The 22,169-nt window shown below is 38.9% G+C and overlaps 1 long non-coding RNA gene across 1 annotated transcript; it reads left to right on the top strand.

Moving 5' to 3' along the window:
* Positions 1-1,990: 1,990 nt before the first annotated feature.
* On the top strand, positions 1,991-14,177 carry LOC148130586 (uncharacterized). Its single transcript, XR_015750003.1, has 3 exons — positions 1,991-2,210; positions 4,144-4,212; positions 13,601-14,177. It is a non-coding gene; the product is annotated as an uncharacterized LOC148130586 (long non-coding RNA).
* Positions 14,178-22,169: the final 7,992 nt, after the last annotated feature.

Below are 22,169 nucleotides of genomic sequence, written 5' to 3'. Positions count from 1 at the left end.
AGTTGAAGTAACCTGCCCAGCTGTTTTTCTAGGTCCATCACAGCATTTTCATCCACATTATCTTTGTAACTTCTAAAACATTGTGAATAATGCCATATCTTTAAGTCCTTTTAAAATAAAGTGTAAGGTAGAAATTAGCATCTCAGTATATTAGTACATAGTGTTACGACTTCTTATTACATGAAAATTGGAAACTACACTAGAAAAATATTTATCTAAGGAAAATACTGTTAAATTTACAAGGTCACACAACTCCATAAAGATGCTGAGTGATATACAATATTAAGAACTATAAAACACAAAAAAGTACCTTCAGAACAGAAAACATTCAGATTAATTTTTGAAACTGGAAAGAACATTCAGCCTGGGAGAAAAGCCAGGTTTTCAGAAATGGCAAACTTGAAAGCCACATAGATGTTGATGGGATGGTGCAAGAAAAGATATATTTCTTATGGGTCCTGTCAGATTGTTGGAGGTACTTTGAGCCAATTATCTTAATACAAATAGACTTGGGGTGTAATTTTAATTCCACAAGAGAAAGTGATGCCTGTTAAAAACATTTTCCCCATCCAAAATGATGAGTAGAGAAATTCAAAATCTCAGGATACCCTTTCATGGAAGCCTTTTATTTATAAATGAAATTTGATAGGGGTTGGGTTGATACTTCAGATTTAATGAAATACTCTTTCAAGAATTACTACACAGTTTAACTTTGAATCGTAACTTAGTCAATTTGTAAGTCAAGTCTGGTTCTTAAAGCAATTTGTTTTATATGTCCTAAAATCCAACTAATTGCTTGATTTTAGAATTTGAACAAATATTAGATGGCAGGATAGAATTGGTGATTCCAAGCAGGGTTAGGCCTCATTAGTCCCTGGATTGGAGATAATTATGAAATTCCAAGGCTGGAAGTGGAATTGGAATAAAAGTCCAATATACAGGAAATAGAGTGGAATCAATGAAGTAAATATGAAGGTATGAAAATGAAGTTGATATAAAAGTATTGGGAAATACAGCATTGTTTTGACATTTTTAATAAGTAAACGTAGTTTCAGTTAAGTCACTGGTAATTACACTTGCTTTGGATAAGTAAGATATAATAAGTGGTCAATTGAAGTGGCAGGTAATTTACTAGGGTGTCAAAGACTGCAGATTTGCAAAGACATACAACTTAACATTTCTTAGCAAGAACTACAGCTTTGTGATGAGTGTTCAGATCTGAAGCCAATTTATTCACAGGTCAAGATGTTTCCAAAAGATCCAATCCAAATATTTGTATTAATAGAAACCTGTCATAATTTGATAATGGATAAAAAACTAGGTGGATAAATTTGATGTCACCTGGGTTGTACGATATGAATTTGGAGTGAAGCCATTTTTGGAAAATGAGTAATTAGCTGGGAAAAAGGGCTAGTATGGGTAGCCACAATATAAAAAAAAAAATTATCCCAGGAGCTTGGAAGCTCAATTGAGAATTTTAGGGTATCAGAAGGTGAAACACTTGAGGATTTGCAGAGTTGAACGTGGAGTTTCCCATTTTGGGGTGTAGTAAATCAATATTTGGACAAAATTCCAGACATTAAGTTACTCTCTTATCTCCCATGAAGATGAGAGAGAAGGTGAACCTAGTTACTTAGAACAGAGTTTTATTTTCTTTCAAAATCCTATAGCTTTTTAAAGAAGTAAAATATTTCATAATTATGTAAACACAGGATTCCAATGAGGTAGAGAGCATCTGCATCTGTACACTAGAAAAAGTTTTGATAGAAAAAAGGACAGGTTTAAGATATTTTTGAGCAAGGTTGATGATTCTCTAATAGAGATTATGTCATGGGATTACTGCACCTAACATTGTTTCAAGGGAGTAGCCAATGGGGCAGCAAAAAATTGAGATAGATAATTAAGCATATTAACCATGAGGCCATGAGACCAAATTAGTACAAAATGGAAGAGGGGTGAATGGTTGATTTGTAATGGATTGCAGGGTTCAGATAAATCAAGACAAAGATGTTATGAAATATGATCACTTTTTGATTACTATCTTTGCAGTAAAAAAAAGATACTAAGACATAAGACAGAATAATAGGGTTGGAAGAGACCTTGGAGGTCAAGTCCAACCCTTTGCTCAAACAGACCCTATACCATTCCGGAAAATGGCTGTCCCGTCTCCTTGAAAGTCTCCAGTGATGAAGCACCCACAACTTCCAGAGGTAAGATGTTCCACTGATTAATTGTTCTGACTGTCGGGAAATTTCTCCTTAGTTCTAGGTTGGATCTCTTCCACCCATTGTTTCTTGTTCTGTCCTCAGTGCTTTGCTCTTGTCTCTGGCAGCCCCTCAAGTACTAAAACACTGCCATATCACCCCTAGTCCTCTTCATTAGACTAGGCCAGGGTGTCAAACACAAGGCCCATGGGCTGGATCTGGCCCAAGGGGTGCTTAGATGTGGCCCACGGGGTCAGCTTGGAAACCGCAAAAGACTGGCCCATAGTGCCTCGCCAGTGAAAATGGAGCTGGGGCCCCCCAGGCTCCGTTTTCGGCTGCAACGGCCTGCAGCCCTCTAATGTATGCCCCCCCCCCGCTCCATTTTCATTGGCAAAGGGCTAACAAAACAAGCTAAAAACAAAGCAAACAGAGGAATGTTTCCTCTTTTGCATTTGGGCATACAAGAAGGGACAGGAAAGGAGAAAGGGAAAGAGGAAAGAGAAAAAAGAAGGAAAGATGGGAAGAGCAAGGAAGGAAAAATAAGGAGATCGGGGAAGGAAGAAGAAAGAATGAAGAGGGAAGGAAAAAAGAAGAAAATGAGGGATCAAGGGAGGAAGGAAGGATGAAAAGGAAGGAAGGAGATTATAATGAGAGAGAGGGAGGGTCTGAGGGAAGTCCTGCCTTAGCACTTGGCCACCACAGGTGCCGACATGAGTGACATCAAGCTGTCCATGCCCACTCCAGCCCCCTGAGGTCAGATACGACTGATGTGGCCTGCAATGAAATCAAATTTGACACCCCTAGACTAGACTGATCTAGTTCTGTTCATCGTACAGTTTAGCCACCAGCCACCTTATTTTTGTTGCTCTTCTCTGCACTCCTCAATATCTTTGTATAGTGACCAGAACTGGACAAAGTATTCTAAGTGTGCGCTCACCAGTACAGTATAAAGTAGTACTATCACTTCACATGATCTTGAAACTATCTTGTCTTTCGATGCAACGTAAGATTGCATTGGCTTTTTTGGCAGCTGCCAATGAAATTTTACGGGCCAACCAGGACATCACTTTCTCACTTTTCCCTCAGTCACTGCCAATATACATTGCATAGCCCACCAATCTTTGCACCCTTGATCCTCACATGACTTAGACTCAGTCCCAGCCTTTTCTCTACCACCACCACGACTCTGCAGTTATTTCCTCAGAACAATTGTATTTCTGCCCATACCCAAATAAAAAAGCCCCATGCATCCATTTTTTTGTTTGCTTCAGGCATGGAAGCAAGATACTCTGTATGAGACATTGTCAATAGAGAGGTTAGCACATCTGTACAACTATGTTATTTAAGAAAAAAAAATGCTAAGGTCATTTTTAATTGAAATAAATTTTCATAGTAATGGAAACAGTAGTTAAGCATGCTTTGAAACTGGTCTATAGACTGTTCAATAAACCATCCACTTGGGCAATTAATTTGTTAATTAGCTCTAGCAAACACCAAGCAGGGGCTACCCTCCTATTTTTGTAGCGAAGATAAATTCAGTATTTTTTCAAGTTCCATTGTCCTCAGTAATGGCAGAAATTGTTCTGATAATGTATGAATTTTATTCTGACATAATACTTCAGTATTTTTCAAGTTTGAAACAATTTGCATACTATTGCATGCACATAAGAGGTGGTATTAAGTAGGTTCTGACCAGTTCTGGAGAACCGGTAGTGACAATTTTGAGTAGTTCAGAGAACTGGCAAATCCCACCTCTGACAGGAGATTTTACAGTATCCTTCCCCTGCCACGCCCACTAAGCCACATCCACAGAACCGGTAGTAAAAAAAATTGAATCCCACACTGTTGCACATATCTAGTGTAATATTTAATAGTTTAAAACAAACATTAAGGGACAGATTAATATAAAGGAACTTTTTAAACTATTTGCTCATTCTAGGAATGATGCTGAAATATCACCAGCTTTGACAATAGCCAAAGTACCAGCAGAATAAATTTATTTTTAAAGGTAAATTTCTTCTATCTGCTTAAATGATAAGGCAGGGGTCCCCAACCGCTGGTCCGCGGACCGGTACCGGGCCGCGGAACAAGCCTTACCGGGCCGCTGGTTGCTGGGCGCCGCCATCTTTTTTTGGTAAAAACAATTTTTCGTCAAAAAAGATGGCGGCGCCAGCGCTGGTGAGCTTTTCCGGGTAGAAAGCCATTTCTACCCGAAAAAGCTCACCAAAGCGCTGGCGCCGCCATTTTTTTGATGAAAAATCACTTCGTGACGTCACCGGAAGTGATTTTTCGTCAAAAAAGATGGCGGCGCCCAGCTGACGCGGGAACCGGGCCGCGGTGCCCAGCTGACGCCGGAACCGGGCCGCGGCGTCGAAAAGGTTGGGGATCCCTGTGATAAGGTATCCTAGATAGAAAATATCAAATAATCAGAATTAATTCTGAACATTTACTGAATAACCTTTTGCTCACTGCAAAGCAGTCTTTGTTTTTGGTCTATGGCAACTTCGTTGTACAGTATGTAACAAATATGAATATTAATAGCTAGGGTGTTTCACCTATATAGGGTTAATGCAAGAATCCTCCTGGTTAATTCTGCCTCATTATACTTGGACTTGGTTCCAATGAATTCTGAGACATTCAACTCCTGTAGTAATATTTTTGCAATTGCCATGGAAAAGGACTTTGGTTCCAATGACCAGCATATTACTTCCAAAGTAATTGAAAGCTACTGTTTTCTATATTTACTTAATCTGGTCTAAGTTTCTTATATTCAGTGGTAATGTTACAAATTATTCTTTTTTTGTTTAGAAATTCTGAAAAGGTAAGTTCCAATGACCATCTGGGGTGCTACAGATCAGTTAATCTGAGTAATACCGTGTTTCTCACAAAATAAGGCTGGGCCTTTTTTTTTTTAACCCCCAAAAAACGGCTAGGCCATCTTTTCAGGGGTGGCTTAATTTCCTCCCCCACCTAGAGTGGCCCATACGCACGTACCTCGCCGCGAGGCCGCTTCTATCAGACGACGAAAGCTCCCTGAAGGCAGAGTTCCCAGCTGCTTCGGGGCGTGGTGTGGCTGCCCGTGTCCCCTCGCCATTAGGTAGTGTCTTTCAGGCGATGGAAGCTCCCCAAGTACAGTCACCAGCCACTTTGATTGGCCGGTAGAAGTGGCCTCGGGGCGAGCGCGCACACACACTCCCCTCGCCCCGAGGTCGCTTCTACTGGCCGATCGAAGTGGCTGGTGACTGCACTTGGAGAGCTTCCATCACCCGAAAGAGACTGCCTAAAGGCGAGGGGACACGGGCAGCCACGCCACGCCCTGAAGCGGCTGGGGACTCTGCTTTCGGGGAGCTTCTATCGGCTGATGTTCTATCAGTAGATCGGGGTAATCTAGCCTAGGCTACCTGCAGGGTACTCCTAAAGGCAAGTTTTCTCCCCACCCCCTGCCCCTCCCCCCCATTTATCTTCACCTCGTGTAGTTCTAACGAACGATGTGAGAAATGGCGGGAAATGCATGGTTTAAATAGGCCTAAATTTTGGGGGTGGGGCTTAATTTTACCTCATGCCTAGAAATCCGTATTGTTGGAGAAACACGGTACTAGGGATCATTCTGGAGCAAATCAAAGTAATTTATAACACCTTGGAAACCTTACAGTAATTACAGATAGAAGCATCAAGTTTAATGGCTGATCTCAGAAGCTAAATGGAGTTTGATTAAACCTTGGATAACGGGCTGCTTTAAATTTTGAGGGCTATAAATGAGAAGTCAAGCTTGATTTGAAGGAGACTTTAATCACGACTGTAAAACAGCAAAGAAAACTCCATCAAGCACTAGAAACTGAGCTCAACCAGACTGTTTTTGTCTTGTAGTGGAAGGCACCATAGGCTTGTTGAAAAAAGTTTCCTGTGCAATTAATGAAAAATACACTTCAAAAATGTGGGTATTAATGTGATGATTAAATAAAGAGATTGGAGAAGTAGATTGCTGGAAAAAGGGTCGTTTGTGATTGCTTCATGATTTGATGCAGGAGCCATGGTTTAAAGATTCCCAGTCATCTTAACCGTGTGCAGTAGGAATCAGAGAAGCAATGGGAATGGTCTCATGGAAGCAGATGAAAGGTTAGACTGACCTAGTAATGAGAACAATTCAACAACGTACCTAACATAATTTTATCATTTAGGATATGATTTCATTGCAGTATGCTTTGTAATAGAAGTTAAACATAACATTTGTTGAGATCCTTTAAAATAGACTATGAATGACTTGACCTGAATGATCCCTTTCAGTTAACCATATCATACTGCCGTGCGAAAGAATAGATATATTATTTCACAGTTTTGACATACATCTCCAAACTGTATTTCTTTTTATTTATAATCCAATACATGGTATTTCTGAGATTAATAATATATTTGGCATGCTCAGGACATTAATTTTAAAAAAATCCCAAAGTAAAGTTTGAAAATGAATATATTCCATTATTAAACATGAATATATTTATCAATCATAAAATAAAGGATTAGCAAATAACATTCTCCAGTTCTAGAATTACTTTCCTCTGTACTGTACTCATGCTTTGAAGTAGAAAATACTTTTTTTAAAAAAAAAAAAGATACCTTATATCCATAATGGAATGAAACTTTTATATTAGTTCACCAATAAAGTACTTTCATCCGTGGCAGTTCTCATTAGTTAGAAATTAGTTTTCCTCTGTTTTGTTCCAAGAGATCTTTAAATTGAATATATTAACTATTAAATATGCCTTTTCTATCTTTAATTTATTTTATTTTGGTTAATATTCTATCTTGATGTGGATTATGACATTTTGAATCTGATTTGGATTGATATTATTGAAATGTCCAAAAGGCTAATACTTATACTCAAGTCCAGAATGAGTCTGGATCTCATTCTGGTAAAGGTTTTGATCCTTTAAGAATGAAGAATACCTGGGCCAGAGGATATGCCTTCTCTCTGGTTGCCGTAACATTGGGAAACATGGTGCTACTCTCTGTCTTTGAGCAAACAGAAGCCCATACTTTTGTAACAGGTTTTAACATGCTTTGATACCTTGGTACTAATGGCTGGATAATAATGATAAACATATAAAACCTGATAAGTATTAAAAAGATTTTTATCTAGTTCAAAGAATATTACATTGCCTCATGTACAGTCTATTCTGTGACAATATTTTCAAATAGCCATACCGAAATGTACCCAGAATCACTGATTAGAGATGGGCAGCTATACAAATTGAATGAGTAAATAAATCACATGCTCTGTGTAGTATTATCATTTATGAAATATGTATTTCTTTTTTTTTTTAAACAAGTTTTATTAATTTTCCAAACACACAAGTCATCATTTTCCATTACATGTTTAAACCTTTTTCCATTATAAATTTAACAAGTCAGATAAACTATAATTCTGTTTTAAACCATTTCCATATAAACATACAAAAACCTCTTATCCAATTTCCCTTTATTTCTCTTCACTCTTATTCAATTTTATTATTATTATTTCATCTGCTTCTTTCTGACTTAGTTACCATTATTCTCATTCTGTATTTCTACAAGGTTTTATTAATTTCCCCCCAAAAAAAACAACATAATCACACCACACACAAAACATATAAAGGATCTTTTTGGAAAGTAACTTGGACCCAGGTATCTCTCTTTTCATGGACTTCAATTATATTCAGGCTCATCTTACATATCATTACTTATTTTATTTACCATTCTAAGTCTTCTATATTAACTTCTCCACATATTTCACTCTTCTTGATTCTATCTTAATTAATCATCTTAATTTGAGTCATTATATTTATATCTTTTGTCCATTCTCTATTATACCTTTGTCTCATTCCTTTTAAAAAGAAAGAAATTTCTCCTGAAATCACTAATTAGAGTATGATGCCTTTCTATCTCCCCACTAAATTAATCAAATTAATCTTTAAAATACCCAATCCGATTTTGCTTGGTACATTCTAACTGAATAATACATCTAAAACAATTAAATACATAGTTAAGCAATAGATTAAAATATTAAAAACAAAATACTATAATGAAGGTTTTATAATAACATCAATACCATAATCTTAATAAACTCTTTAATTAAAATTTAATATTCTAAATCTCCCCTCATATTATATTTTCAAACCAATCATTATTAACATTCCAACATTTTAATCTCTTATCAACTCTCAAGCCATTTAAATTTTCTATTTCTGATACAATACTACAATATCATCTTATGTACCTTGCAAAATCTCTTTGAAGAAATTATACTCATCCTTTATCCCTAAAAATTTTTTCTTTTTTCTCATTTAATTTCAAAACTTTGTAACTTTTCTCCACCTTTTCCCTTTCTTTCTTCCCCCACCAAACCTTTCTAGCCCCCCTTCTAGCCCCCCTTCTTCTAGCCTCTGCCTTACTGGCTTCCCTTCTCTGTCGCATTCCTCTTCCCTTTTGTTTAACATCCTTATATTGATTTTGCACCTTGTTTTTCCCTTTCTTAAATGTTTTTTTAAATCTTAAGTCCTTTATTTCTCTTCTTTTTCCTCTTCCTTCCCTCTTGGTCGAGTTCTGAGATTTATTAAAGATGGCTTCCTTTCTTTGTTCTTCTTCTGCTGTCTTCATCTGTTGCAATGTTTGTTGATAATTAATAAGCGCCATTTCTAAAAAAAGGAAGGCTTCTTTCAAACCAGCTTTACCATTTTCTTTTGCTTGCTCATAGTCTTTTCTCAGTTCCTCGATAGAAGAAGCCATTATAAATCTTTTCTTTTCTTTTCTCTTACAACAGCCAGAATATTCCAAAGGAAAAATAAGACAATCCCAAAGTTCTCAGTCAGTCCAAACCAAGACAGAGTTCCCACTCTCTCCTCCTGGGGTAGTATCAATTAAAGAAAAGGAAAGTCCAAATCTGTTTCTTAAAGTCTTATTACAATATATTTTAGTCTTTCAATCCTTAAGGCATCTCCTCCAACAAAGTCTTAGCATACAAATATTTTTTTTTTAAGTCCCCTCTTTTCCCACTCACCGCTTAGAGCCAGTTTTCACCCCCAAAAAATAGGTTTCTTAATGTTCACTTTTTATTCCGTAAAAAAAGAGGGTAAGCTATCCTTTCAGCACCATTAAACTGCCACTTTTTTCCTCTTCTCGAAGGTATCATTCAGAAAGTCATACTTTTCAGGAATTTTGTTAAATATGTCTTAGAGTCCTAGGAACCAAGAAAAACTTTCTCCTCTCAAGCACTTTCTCCACTTCCTCCTGCGCATTCTTACCCGGCTGCCAGCTTCTTTGTGGCGGCCATTACGGACCGCCGCTGCACTGCTCCTGGGAAAAGGGGGTTCTGCCGGCCGGGAGGGGTCTGCAACACCCCAAACCCTTCTCCGGATCCCCTACCTTCAGCTGCCCCTGCAGGGCAGCCTAGCTCCGTACCCGTCTGGGTCGGAGCCCCAAAAACGGCTAGCGCGGCAGGGATCGCGCAGCTTCGCAAATCCCTGCCGCTCGCGAAGCCGACAAACCGGAAGCCCTCTGAAATATGTATTTCTATAGATCCCTGTAGTCTTTGAATCTTCATTTTTTTCAAGTCCAAAGCACAAACTTGAATGAATTTAAAAATAAATGGGAAACCATTGTAGTTTGTAAAAATGCTTGTTGGCAACAACCTGGGTGCTTTCCCTTTGATTTTCAAATTGCAGAGCTATAAAGTTGATCTTGGTCATGGTCGACAAAACAGTTTTTAATGAAACAAATGCCAATTAAAGTACCATGGTAAAAACTGGGCATACATTAGAATTTCAATTAACAGATCCACATTTTATATGGATTAACACTAAGCATGCTTTCCTTTTATTTTTTTAACCCAGTAGGGATTTAGGACAACTTAAAATCCAGCATATCTAGTGCTGGATAGTAATAACTACTATGCCTGGATCTGCTATAAGTATCAAAAAATCTTCTAGGGTATTTTGCACTGGATTCATATACACATACCCAATGCAAAATACCTGGAAGACTTTTTGATACCAAGTACAGTGATACATATGTAGTCAGAAGGTTGGACAATCTTCACCAATCACAATACAATAAGCTTACTATTAAAAGTGGTTTGAATTCATACATAAAATGTCGGAACTGCATAAACCTGTGGGGTTTATTTTTTTTTTAGATTACCAACATGATTCCAAATCCATATTACTTGTATAACCTGCTTATTGAAATGAGGATTTAACCTCTAGATATTTAGTAATACAGTAATAAAGACAGCTAATTCATTTCAGGAATCAAAATTACTTAGTCACCTTTTTTTTCTTTTAGATATTTTGTTAGCAACTTCTGAGGGAATTTGGGTCTATAAACCTGGATGTACTAGAAAGTTAGAGTTACAGTAAGACATTACAACTGCAATTCTTTCCACATTGTATTTTACTTGAGAAGTACTGCAAACAAGCTTAAAGAAAGGAAAGTTGACATTATTTAAAATATGAATATTATCACTTTCTGTCTGGCCTCAAGACAACCACTGCATCTTTTAACATAAGCACAAAAATGAATTTTGTAAAAGTAAAGAAGAATCTCCCCAAACAGCACACACAGTATTACTTGTGGTTGCAAAATGCAGAGTGGCTAGGAGGAGAATTAAAGTACAGATAGTCATTGGCTTACAGTCAAAACTCTGACTGGAATTTCCATCGCTGAGCAAGACTGTTGTAAACTCATGTGACTGCATTGCTTAACAATAGCAATCCAGGGCAGTCCCCATTGCTGTCGTTAATCAAGAAACACAGTGAGTACTAACTCTAAGCCAAGCCATTCTGGTCTTCCACCCATGAACCATGGTAAGACTGCCTAGTCTTTTAACTCTGTCCTCCAGCTTATTTCCCCACTCCCCTGGAGAGAGTTAACACTTGAGTTATAATTTTTGAGCCAGTTTCAAACTAATAAAATGAATGTATGCTGCATCAAAAGTGATTCTTAATATCTTAGACATGTTTTTAAAAAGAGCTAAGTAGTTACTGATTTATTTTCAGTTGACAGAAAAGTAGTATACCAATCTCATAAAAACAATCTTGTGTCTTACAGTTAAACCATTCCATCAAAAAAATTAGAAAACAGCAGGCATAAACCTAGACGAGTATGTCTTTCATTGAACTACAGATTTCCCTTTATGTGAATTCATTTTATGCAAATTTGCTATTACGCAATTGATTATTTTAATCCAAGAATGCACTTTATCTGAAAAGAAAAGAAAAAACATTACAATCATGCAGTTTGAATCAGCATAATAAATGTGTCTAAAACATGTCAAGGCTTTTTTCCCCTCCAAAATAACTTCAACATTTTCTTGTCAAACCCATTTTCTGCCCTCGTGCATTTACCACCATTTTGTACAGTTGTTCTAGTGGTGTGTCTTATCTGTTCCATACCTGCAAAAACTACTGTTGTTATGGGGTCAAAACATCCATCAACATCTTGTCCACCTAAAGTGAGCACGATAAGGACTTCTCTAACACTAGAAATAAAGTTGGACCAATACATGTTGCACCAAAGCTGGTGAAGGACCCTCAGCCCCTGGATAAACTTTTAACCTGGAAAAATTTACTGTGATCCATATAATGAAGAATACTAATGAAAAATATAATGCTATGATGCATTGTATCTCTTTGTCTGCTATAAGTATGTGCATTATAAATCTAAGTTTAGAAAAAAATGGAAAAGATGATTTTATAGTACATAGAAAGGGAAAAACATGTTTGAGTAATGTAATACTTAAAAATAAAACACTAAAATTTATCAGCACATTTGTCAATATTCCAATATTGGACCCATATCCCACAACCCTCAATTTTTCACTGGTAACTATCTTGCTTTATGAGTAACAGAATAACAGAGTTGAAGGGATCTTGGACTCACTCAAGCAGAAGACACTCTACCATTTCAGACAAATGGCTGTCCAGTCAGTCTCTTCTTTAAAATCTCCAGTGATGGAATATCCCCAACTTCTGGAGGCAATCCGTTCCACTGGTTAATTGTTCTCACTGTCAGGAAATTTCTCCTTAGTTCTAAATTGATCTCTCCTTGATTGGAAGTTTCCATCCATTGCTTCTTGTCCTGCCTTCTGGTGCTTTGGATAATAGGTCTCTTCTTTGTGGCAGCCTCTCAAATATTGGAATACCACTATTGTGTCACTCCAGTCCTTCTTTTCACTAGACGAGGCATACCCAATTCCTGTAACCATTCTTCATATGCTTTAGGCCCAGCCCCTAATCATCTTTGTTGCTCTGCTCTGCACTCTTTCTGGAGTCCCATATCTTCTTTTAATTAATATGACAAAAACTAGATGCAATATTCCAAGTGTAGTTTTACCAAGGCATTATAATGTAGCATTTACACTTCACATGATCTTGATTTTATTCTGCATTGGGTTTTTTGGCAGCTGCAGCACATTTCTGGCTCATATTTAAGTATTTGAACATTTGGATTTCTAGATCCTTCTTGGCAGTTACTGCTATTGAGCCAGGTACCTCTTCTGTACCTGTGTATTTGGTTTTTCTTCCAAAGTGTAAAACCTTAATTTTCTTACCATTTAATTTCATTTTGTTAAATAGGGCTTAATGTTCTAGTCCTGTGACAGCGAACCTATGGCATGTGTGCCGGAAGTGGCATGCAGAGCCATTTCTACTGGCACATGAGCTGTCACCTGGAACAGATCCACTGCGCATGAACATGCGCCTCCTGCTGATTGTTGGGTATCTGCCGCGCATACATGGGGGCGGGGCGTGTGTGGGAAACACATGTATGTGCAGGGGGGCACACAAGAGGGGTCCCACATCCATGCACAGAGGAATGTGGGTCGTGCACACATGCACGGGGCGGGAGGTGTTGCACGCGCATTGCATTATGGGTGCAGGTATATGCGCACGCAACAATGAAAAAGTTAGCCATCACTGTTCTAGTCTGTTGAGATCCTTCTGGATCTTGAGCCTATCTTCTGAGGTATTATTTGTTCCCACCAGCTTGGTGTCATCTATCACCTCATCTAAATCATTTCTGAAGATCCTCGGCACAATACATAACATTGTGGTACCTTACTGCATACTTCCTTCTACGTAGATGTAGTTCTGTTAAGGACTCCATGTTGAGTGTGGTTTGTCAGCCAGTGGTGGTGATGCTGTCTATCCCACATTTTTCTAAGTTTAGTTCGTCGAATGCCTTACTGAAGTCAAAGTATACTGTGTCCACAGCATTTTGCTACTCCACTAATTTAGTCACTTTATCAAAGAATGAAATAAGATTTGTTTGGCATGATCAGATTTTGATAAACCTATGTTGGCTTCTTTTTATAACTTTGCTTGCTTCTAGGTGTTTGTAATCTGTTGCTTGATTATCTTTTCCAGGATCTTCCCAGATATTGATGTCAAGCTGATTAATCTATTGTTTCCTGGATCCATTTCCCCCCCCTTCTTTTTTTTTTGGAAGATGGAAACCATGTCAGCTCTTTTCCAGTTCTTTGATAGTTCCCAGGTGCTCCAGGATCTTTGAAAGATATAATTCAGTGGTTTTTATATCATATCTGCCACTGCTTCAGAAAAGTATTTGGGGTGGGGGGGAGACTATGAACCTTGCATAATATATGGAACCTGACACTGATTAATGTTACTTAAAAAATTCAGTCAAGGTCTTTTACATAAGTGAAATTAATCAAAAGTAATACTTCCAATAAAACTGTCAACAGACACATATCTAACACATTCTTTAGCATCTGTTTCTTCACGTTAGTCAGTTACTGTGAAAAAAAGTTGTATTGATAAAGCTTATGAAATTTAAGCCTAAAGTGGATAATCATCCCTGTGCTTTAAGCAAAGTGCCATGAATGATTTTTTTTTACTATGGAAAGAGTCCCTCCAATTGAAAATAACCATCAAATACAGATTATTTATGGTGCTGACTGTTGACGTGAGCACTGTGCATCACCTGGTCAAAAAATGTAAAGATTGTAAATTGTGAAGGGCTGCTGTGTGTAATCAAGATAAAAAAAAACAAATGGCCTGTGATAGCAACCAAAATGTCTTTCTTCCATGAACAAGACTGATAAATTTATTATGGTTTAGTCATATTACACAAATGGAAATTACTATTAATCTTGGCAATTCACAGCAATTTAGGGGTCACATGATTAACATTATTCCATATTAGAAGGCTTGTGCAAGATAGGTTCCTTTTGTATGATAAAAACTTCAAGAATTAAAATTTGGCAACAATTATTGTAATCCTACAAAGAAAAGTTGAAGAATTTCTTCAAGCTTTGTGACAATAACAATAATCCATGGAATATTATCAGAAACTTCCCTGTAGGGAAAAATAAAATAAAATCCATTCATCGGCAGGAACATTTGTATGGTTTTTAGGACACAAATGTAGTTATTTACCTGAATTTTCTTAAACCTGGCATCACTACCCTTTCATCACTACATTGCCACATTCAGAATTTTGAAATAAGTAGAGGTTATAGAAGAAGATGAAAACTTGTTGCAACATGACATTACATCTCACACTCACAGATAATTATGAAGTTGGGACTTCGTTCATTCAATGAACAGTCTAGACCAGTGTTTCTCAATCTTGGCAGCTTTAAAATATGTGGACTTTGACTCTCAGAATTCCTCAGCCACCTAGTGATTGTGAACATATTACTCAGGAATAAAAGTTCATCTGGATGAATCCAGAATAACTGGAAACAGAATTGTGCATTTCCAGCTCTACAATATACGGGACTCATCCAAGGGCTCCATAGCAATTGTGGCTGGTTCAAGTAACACCTTTCAAAAAGTATACTTTAAGAATACTTCAAGGGAGGACCATATAATACCATCAAGGGAGGACCATTTTAATGCCATCAATTAAAAACTATTGCACATTTTGTTTCTCAATTAAGCATGTCAGTCATCTTGGAATTGCTCAGATTGGATGGGCATCTTGTGTAGCACAACAATTGTAAACATTCAGCAAAGAGCAAAATAACCAGTTAGGTTATATTTTGTGTACTTACCACTTTGCACCCACTGAATGTCGCTAAATTGCTTCCTTTCCCTGTCTTAATATCATTACAATTCCTGTAAGAGATGTTAGCATAGTATAGACAGATTGGGAGTGTGTGTGTGTGTGTGTGTGTGTGTGAAGCAGAACAACTAGATTGAGAGTTAACAAACTTGATACCATATGGTACAAAGCTATTACAGAATCTAGTTGTTGTGCTTCAGATGCTGCGAAGCCTCATCTCAGAAGATAACAAAGAAAACTTTTCATGGAGAGGATGTGTAGCATCCCAGACAATATTGTGGATCTTAGTCAAGCATTGCTTATATGCCATGTTCTGTGTAGAAGGAAGTGAAGTTCCAATAATTTTTTCTACCATCCTCACCACTCTGCACAGCCTTCCTGTCTGAAAGAGTAATACCTCCAATAACTAATTCCAAGAACGTAGGATGTTGTAACACATCAGCATACTACTGTACATGTATGGATCCAAACAGTGTGACCTTTTTAAATTGACAGACGGAAATTTTATCCATATACAGCTTTTCTAAATGCTATCCAAGATTTTTTGGTATAGCACTCAATGTGCCCATCATCACTGTGGAATCATCACAGCCGGTTTATGCCATAATTCAATTTTGGTCTTCCATTTTTACATTTGTTTATATGTAACTAATCTCCATTGATCTGCTAATCATGTCGGTCTGCATTCATTCCTTTCCACAGTTCAAACATTTGTTTTAAGTAGCCCTGTTTTGTTGTTTCAAATTTATAATAGCAGGGCACAAAGATGTAGTTTTGAAACACAGTATATTTTTGCCTTATCTGTGGTGGCTGTTCTTCCTGTAAACCTAAAAGGCTAGGCCTTGGTTGTCCATCCATAGGTCCTGAGTCCTGTTGCCCACTTGTCAACAGAAGCCCAGCTCTAACATTTGATGTGGTTCCTGTTGACCTAGGCAACAACTAATCCAGCGTAGGAGCCTTTTTCTGTTTCCTTACTATAGTAAATAGGTTGATGGATGCACTTAATTTGGCTCTTTTGCTGAGACCTGTTTGGCTTGGGTTAATCTTCTGGTAGAATATATTGCCACCAGTATAGCTCATAGCATAGAGTATTGCAAGCCCCTCCCCCACGACAAGGAGGTATCCATGGGTTTTATTATTATCATAATCTTTATCTTTTAATCATTATTAAACATGAAACTCAGTCAACTGAACATTTAAAAATGTATCACAAATATTGACTGGTGCTGATGGTGGATACAGGTTGCTGGCAGCATCCTAGGTATCATCAGTATCATCATTTTACGAGACCCTCACAGCATTATTTATATGCTGTTCAACTTTGCATATAAGGGCATCAGCATTTACACATTCACTTCATCATATGTCTTATATTCTCACCAAGAGAACACGCTATATTCATTCAGAAGACACTGGGGTAATTTCTTGTTTGGGCAGCATCAAGTCCGCACACCAATTTCTTGTGGCGCCCGGCATGAACTCGGTCTACATGGTAACATGAGAAACCGTGCTTGAGATACATGTTTTAAACTGCCGCAGACGCCGTGGTTTCTGTTGCTAGAGGATCTAACACAGCCTCCAGATAGTGCCTTAAACGAGGCTTTCCCCGCAGCGCCTAACATTGGCTCTCCCTCATCCCCAAAAGCCCTTTCAAAGTAACGGTTTGAGTCTCCTTGTACAACCTACTTAAATATTAGGGCTGATTATCTTTGACTAATGAAAACTCTAATGGCCCTAATGCATTGCAGAGGCTGCGGTGCAATGACCTCAAGCAGCCATCTCCAGTAATCAAGGTGGAGCTTCTCCGCGCTGGTTTCGCCTCCTTCACCGTCACGCTGCATTGCTGGCTCTTGCAGAAAACGGGGAAGCGGCGCCGTAAAGAAGAGCTGGAAGGGGAGACTTCCAAACACGGTGAGGCGGCACTGATCGCGCCGTTAAATCGCGGCCGGTCCTTGCAACCAGCGCTCTCTGGGGGGGAGCGAAGGTGTCTTCACCTGATCCCAGGAAGTAGTAGAGTGACGAGAGCCGACGCTCGTTTTCGCTCGCTTCCATCTGTCGGGATCCCCTCCAGGCAGGCGAGGCAAAGCTAATTTGGAGAGTTTGGTGGAACGGACGTCGCAAAATGGGGCTGGCCCGAAAACCCCTGTGAGTCGTTCCACGCATCCCTGCGAGCGCGAAAGGACTTCTGCAAGTTTTCCAAGGGGATGCGATTCCAAGCGGGACTCCGCTGCCAAGGGGAGGGAGGCAGGAAAGGCGGATTTAAACCGCCGAGGCTTCCCGAAGCCATCCTTCAATGGCGTTTATTCCAGCGCTAAAGTTTATGTTTAAATTGTTCTGAGTAGCTCCTGAGTTTATTCTACAGCGCACGAATCTCCCCCCCCCCCCACCCCTTAAACGCCGACGCGCAAAAACGAATCTCTCCTCGCATCTTTTGCCTCTCTCCTGGTCCATAGCCGCCACGATCGGAGGCAAAAATCGGAAGCCGTGAAGAACAGCCCTGATTGATGGTTGTTGTTATTCCCTCTACGCCCCCCCTCTCTTTTCCTCCGAGAGTTTAAGAACCTAGCAGGGCTGTCTCTTCTAATTTATAGTGATTCTCCTTTCTTTTTCTGCCCGCCCGACGATCCTTCGTGGGAGAGAGCGGGTCAACAGCCGGCGCAAACTCCAGCGGAGGCGCACGTGGTTTCCAAGTCGAGCCCCATCCCGCCCGGGTACTTCCTAAGCCAAGATTTGAGGTTTGGCGCACGCCGTTGTGTGTGTGGGGGTGGGGGAATCCCCGCCAACCCCCATTGCAATTGGCGGACAGAAAGCGATTAGCAACCGGGGTGGGGGGCGGGGGAAAGATCCTAGGAAGTTCTTTGCTTTTGAAAACAGGTTGACCGCGTTTTAATTTTAATCTTAATTTGCAATTCGTTGCTACGGATTGTAAATCACCGGGGGCGGGAGAATAAAAGGCCGGGTGATAACGAGGACCGCTCCCGAGTCTGCCAGACTCAGGCCATCAAGCCCACCCGGGCTGTCTCTCCACACCCAGAGTTCCTACCGGTTCGGATCAGGCGCGAAGCCGCTGCCGCCGTTTCCCTGCCAGCCGGGACTCGGCCGATCCCGCGGCGGTCAGTTCCGACGGGGAAACAGCTGGAGGCGCATCGGTGGGTTTGTTTGTTTTTTTGTTTGGTTTTGGGTTTTTTGCGAAATGCGCGCCCCCTTTTGCCTGTCGTCCAGCCACTCCCTCCCTCCCTGACGGCAGAAGCTTCTTTTGCTCTTTGGAGACGAGAAAGATGCTTGAACGGTTTTATGGGAACTGATCTTCGCCGCTTAGAAGTGGAAGGCTGGTATCGCAATTTGAACCGTCTCCTCACATTCCCGCCGAATGAATTTTAGACGTGATTTTAAGGTGGGCTCTTGCGGTCTTTGAATACGACCATGTTGGCGAACCGACGCGCCAAAAGGAGACTGGCAAATTCAAGTTGCAATTTCACTGAGCAGTTGAAGGGAAATTTGAGAGGCCGCAGCTCCCCTTCGGATTTTTTGAGATGTCTATAATTTGTCTCAGTGTCCCCGGAATTTGTGGGATTCATGGTGCTAATATTTCTTCCACCGGTAAGATGTTAATAATAATCAACAATGAGTAATTTCAGACAATTAGAAATGGGGTGTTTTAACTGTGTGATCAGTCTGCCTCATTCATGGAATTTTATGATAAATGATAACAGTTTCACCATAACATTTTACAGTGTTCTGGTGCTGTTCCTGCCTGGTTTTTAAATCAGAGAAAATGTGTTAAGGGAGGAAAAAAAATTGCAGAATGTTTTATGATTGCTAGAAATGACTAAAACAAGGTCGAATTACTTTTTGTCTCATGCAAAATCTGGAATCAAGGAAGGAAAATTTAAGGAAAGAGGGAAAATATAAGCATTTCCTACACAGAATTACTTATTGATGTTGAAATAATAAATATCACTATTGGAAGAAATATATTTTTTTCCATTTCTGGTTTTGGTACATTTATTTAATGCTAAATATGAAAAAACAAAACAATTTTGTTTATATTTTATGTTAGCAATGTATAATTTGTTGGTTTGGCGTTTTGGCTTTATGACAGTGTTCATGATTTAGACTAATTTAATGAATATATTTAATAGCCAATTGACTTTCATTAAATTATCTTTCCAAACAAATTAGCGTTAGCTCCTGGAATACTGTATTTTAAATCTGAAATCCATACTTTTTTAAAAAAAAAATATGGCTTTCTGTCTTAGATGTTTTTGAAAACATCTGTTATAAATAGGTAGTCAAAATGGTTTGGGCAAAAAAGTCAGAATGGCAGAAGTGATGATGCAATTGAAACTTCACCTGCAACACACATAAAAAAGGCCAGGCTTTGATTTCTTTCTTGTGGCTGCTGTCTTGACTTTTTTTTTTTTTTTTTTTTTTTTGACATATCCTGTGAACATTCTTGGGAAAAGGCAGAATAATTTTAAGCCTTGACTAAACATTCTACTCTTCGTTTGCCCATTTCTTGTTTTCATTAACAGGGACATCAGAAAAAGTGAGCAAGTTTTCCAGAATTCTACTTGAAGCAGGATGTTGCAAATAGGAAGAAACCGAATGTCCAAATGTTTGGCTAATCTGCCCTGTTGCTCCTGGAAAGGGGTTCAGCAGCACAGATGCCCCTGGCATTTTCTCATCGAGAAAGGAAGCAATTGTTTTCATGTCATCAGTAACATTGTGCACTAAAACTTACATCTTCTTCCTAAAACCTCAATGGAAACATTTTTTGATTGACTGACCTTATAGCTGAAATATCTGGCCCAGTTTGGGAACTTCCTAATTTCAATCTTTGCTTGGGAATTTGTATGGTTAATTGCACAAAATAAATTTGCGTTAATAAAGGTATTAACATCTTTAATAAAAGCAGTAGCAAACTGAGTTTTGGCTTCCTTTTCAAGAATATTTTGATCTCTCCTTAAGTGTCAAGAGGAAGATGTATTTGTTTGGGGGGGGGCAGGTGGTTCCTGCTGGTATCAGTTACACTTAGCATTTAGGAACAAAGGATCATGCTTGATTCTCTCCCCTCCCCAGTTCAGAAAAGCCAAAGGTCATCAGTCTCCAATCTGTTTCCTGTCATGCAACATCTGTATCTTCAGGACATAAATATCTGGCAGGGAGGGAGTAGAAAATGTTAGATTTATATAATAAAGGAACATTAGAGTTATTTTTGGTAAGAGTCCCTGAAAGTGAGTACGGCAGTCATATAAATTAAATAAATTAGTATTTAAAGCATTGAAAGAGCTACTTGGCGCACTGAGAACAGCCCCTGCTCAATACAGGAATCCAAAGTAAAGCATCCACGACAGATGAATGGATGTGTAGTCTTCAGCTGAACATCATCCAGTGAAAGCTCCCATCCACCGCTCTGCTGTCAAAACAGTTCCTGCTATTAAGAACCTTGTTCTCTCCTAGAGTTCCATTAGAGAGCTGGCCTTTCCATAATGTAAGTCCATTATGTCCCTTCTAGTATTTTAGAATGATAGAGAACCAGCCTATATGATGTATATCACGGGTGTCCAACCTTGGCAATTTTAAGACTTGTGGAATTCAACTCCCAGAGTTCCTCAGCCAGCAAAGCTACTTTCATATGTGGTGGTCTTGCAAAGAAACCCAGAAATATTGGCAAAAAATCAGAAAATGGTTGGAGGAGATAACCAAAGAACAAGTCGAATACAAACCAGAGTTCTTCCTACTAGGGATCTCTGGATAAACATTTACCCAAAAAGATGAAATATGTAACAATTCATATCCTAACTGCAGCCAGATTAGCGTTTGCCCAGTGTTGGAAATCACCCTATGCACCTACAGAACAAATGGTCATCCAGAAAATATGTGATTGTGCAGAAATGGATAAATTAACTATAGCACTTAAAAACAAAGAGTCTTCAACATTTTACGATAATTGGAACTCTTGGTATAATTGGTTAGTCCAGAGATAAACTGCTTAATGGACAATGGGTAATTTAAGCATAGATACCGATAAGATGTGTGTATTCAAATTAAGGTAGGAGAATTGGATCTTGCAGACTGTCAAAAAGGATATTGTCTGTTTTTAAACGCATCTTTTTTTCTTTTTCTCTTTCTCTTCCTTTGTTTCTTTCTTTCTTTTACATCTCTTCTTCTCTTTTCTTTCCAGTTTGTAAGACCGAGTGTTCGTTTTTTTTTTTTTCCCTTTTGTGTATGTAATGTCGATATGTTTTTAATTGTAAATTTAATAAAATTTATTTATAAAAAAAAAAAAAAAGAAGTCCACAAGTCTTAAAATTGCCAAGGTTGGACACCCCTGATCTATATAGTAATGCCCCGGATATTTGACTGTGATATCCCTGTTCCCCAAAGCTAAAGGTATAGAAAACCTTTAGTAACTCTGCCTAAGGTTTATTTTTTGGGGGGGTGGGGGCAGGGGAGGTACCCTCCTTGTTGACCTTTCCCCCCCCCCAGTTTTTTTATGATTCCCAAATGGCAACGTGAAGAAATTGTCAGCTGCAAGAGACCAAGACCGTGTGTAGAATCATAAAATCATTGGGAACTTCTAGTCCAACCCTCTGCCCAAGGCAGAAGACCTTATTGTATCCCCAACAAATGGTTGTGCAATCTTTTCTTGAAGACCTCCAGTAATGGAGCACTCATCGTTCATTTGTGAGAGGGTCGGAGGCAAGCTGTTCAACTCATGAATTGCTCTTATGTGAAGGTTCAGTTAAGGTGATTTATTGCCAAAAGCCCATGCAGAGGGAGTTTATCAATTAATGATCAGCACCTGGATAAAGTTAGATAAGGGCCAAGGTGGGTCGGGCTTATTTAGTTTCTGGCTACATAGGGATTCTAAGCTGATCTCCCTTTTCACTCCACCCTGAG

This window comes from Notechis scutatus, chromosome 5 (genome assembly GCF_049901735.1).
Source record: "Notechis scutatus isolate UNSWTSFEM ecotype Mainland chromosome 5, rNotScu1.2, whole genome shotgun sequence".
NCBI lineage: Eukaryota > Metazoa > Chordata > Lepidosauria > Squamata > Elapidae > Notechis > Notechis scutatus.
Note: the sequence above shows the minus strand (reverse complement) of the source record. Positions and strands in the feature narration are given on the sequence as shown.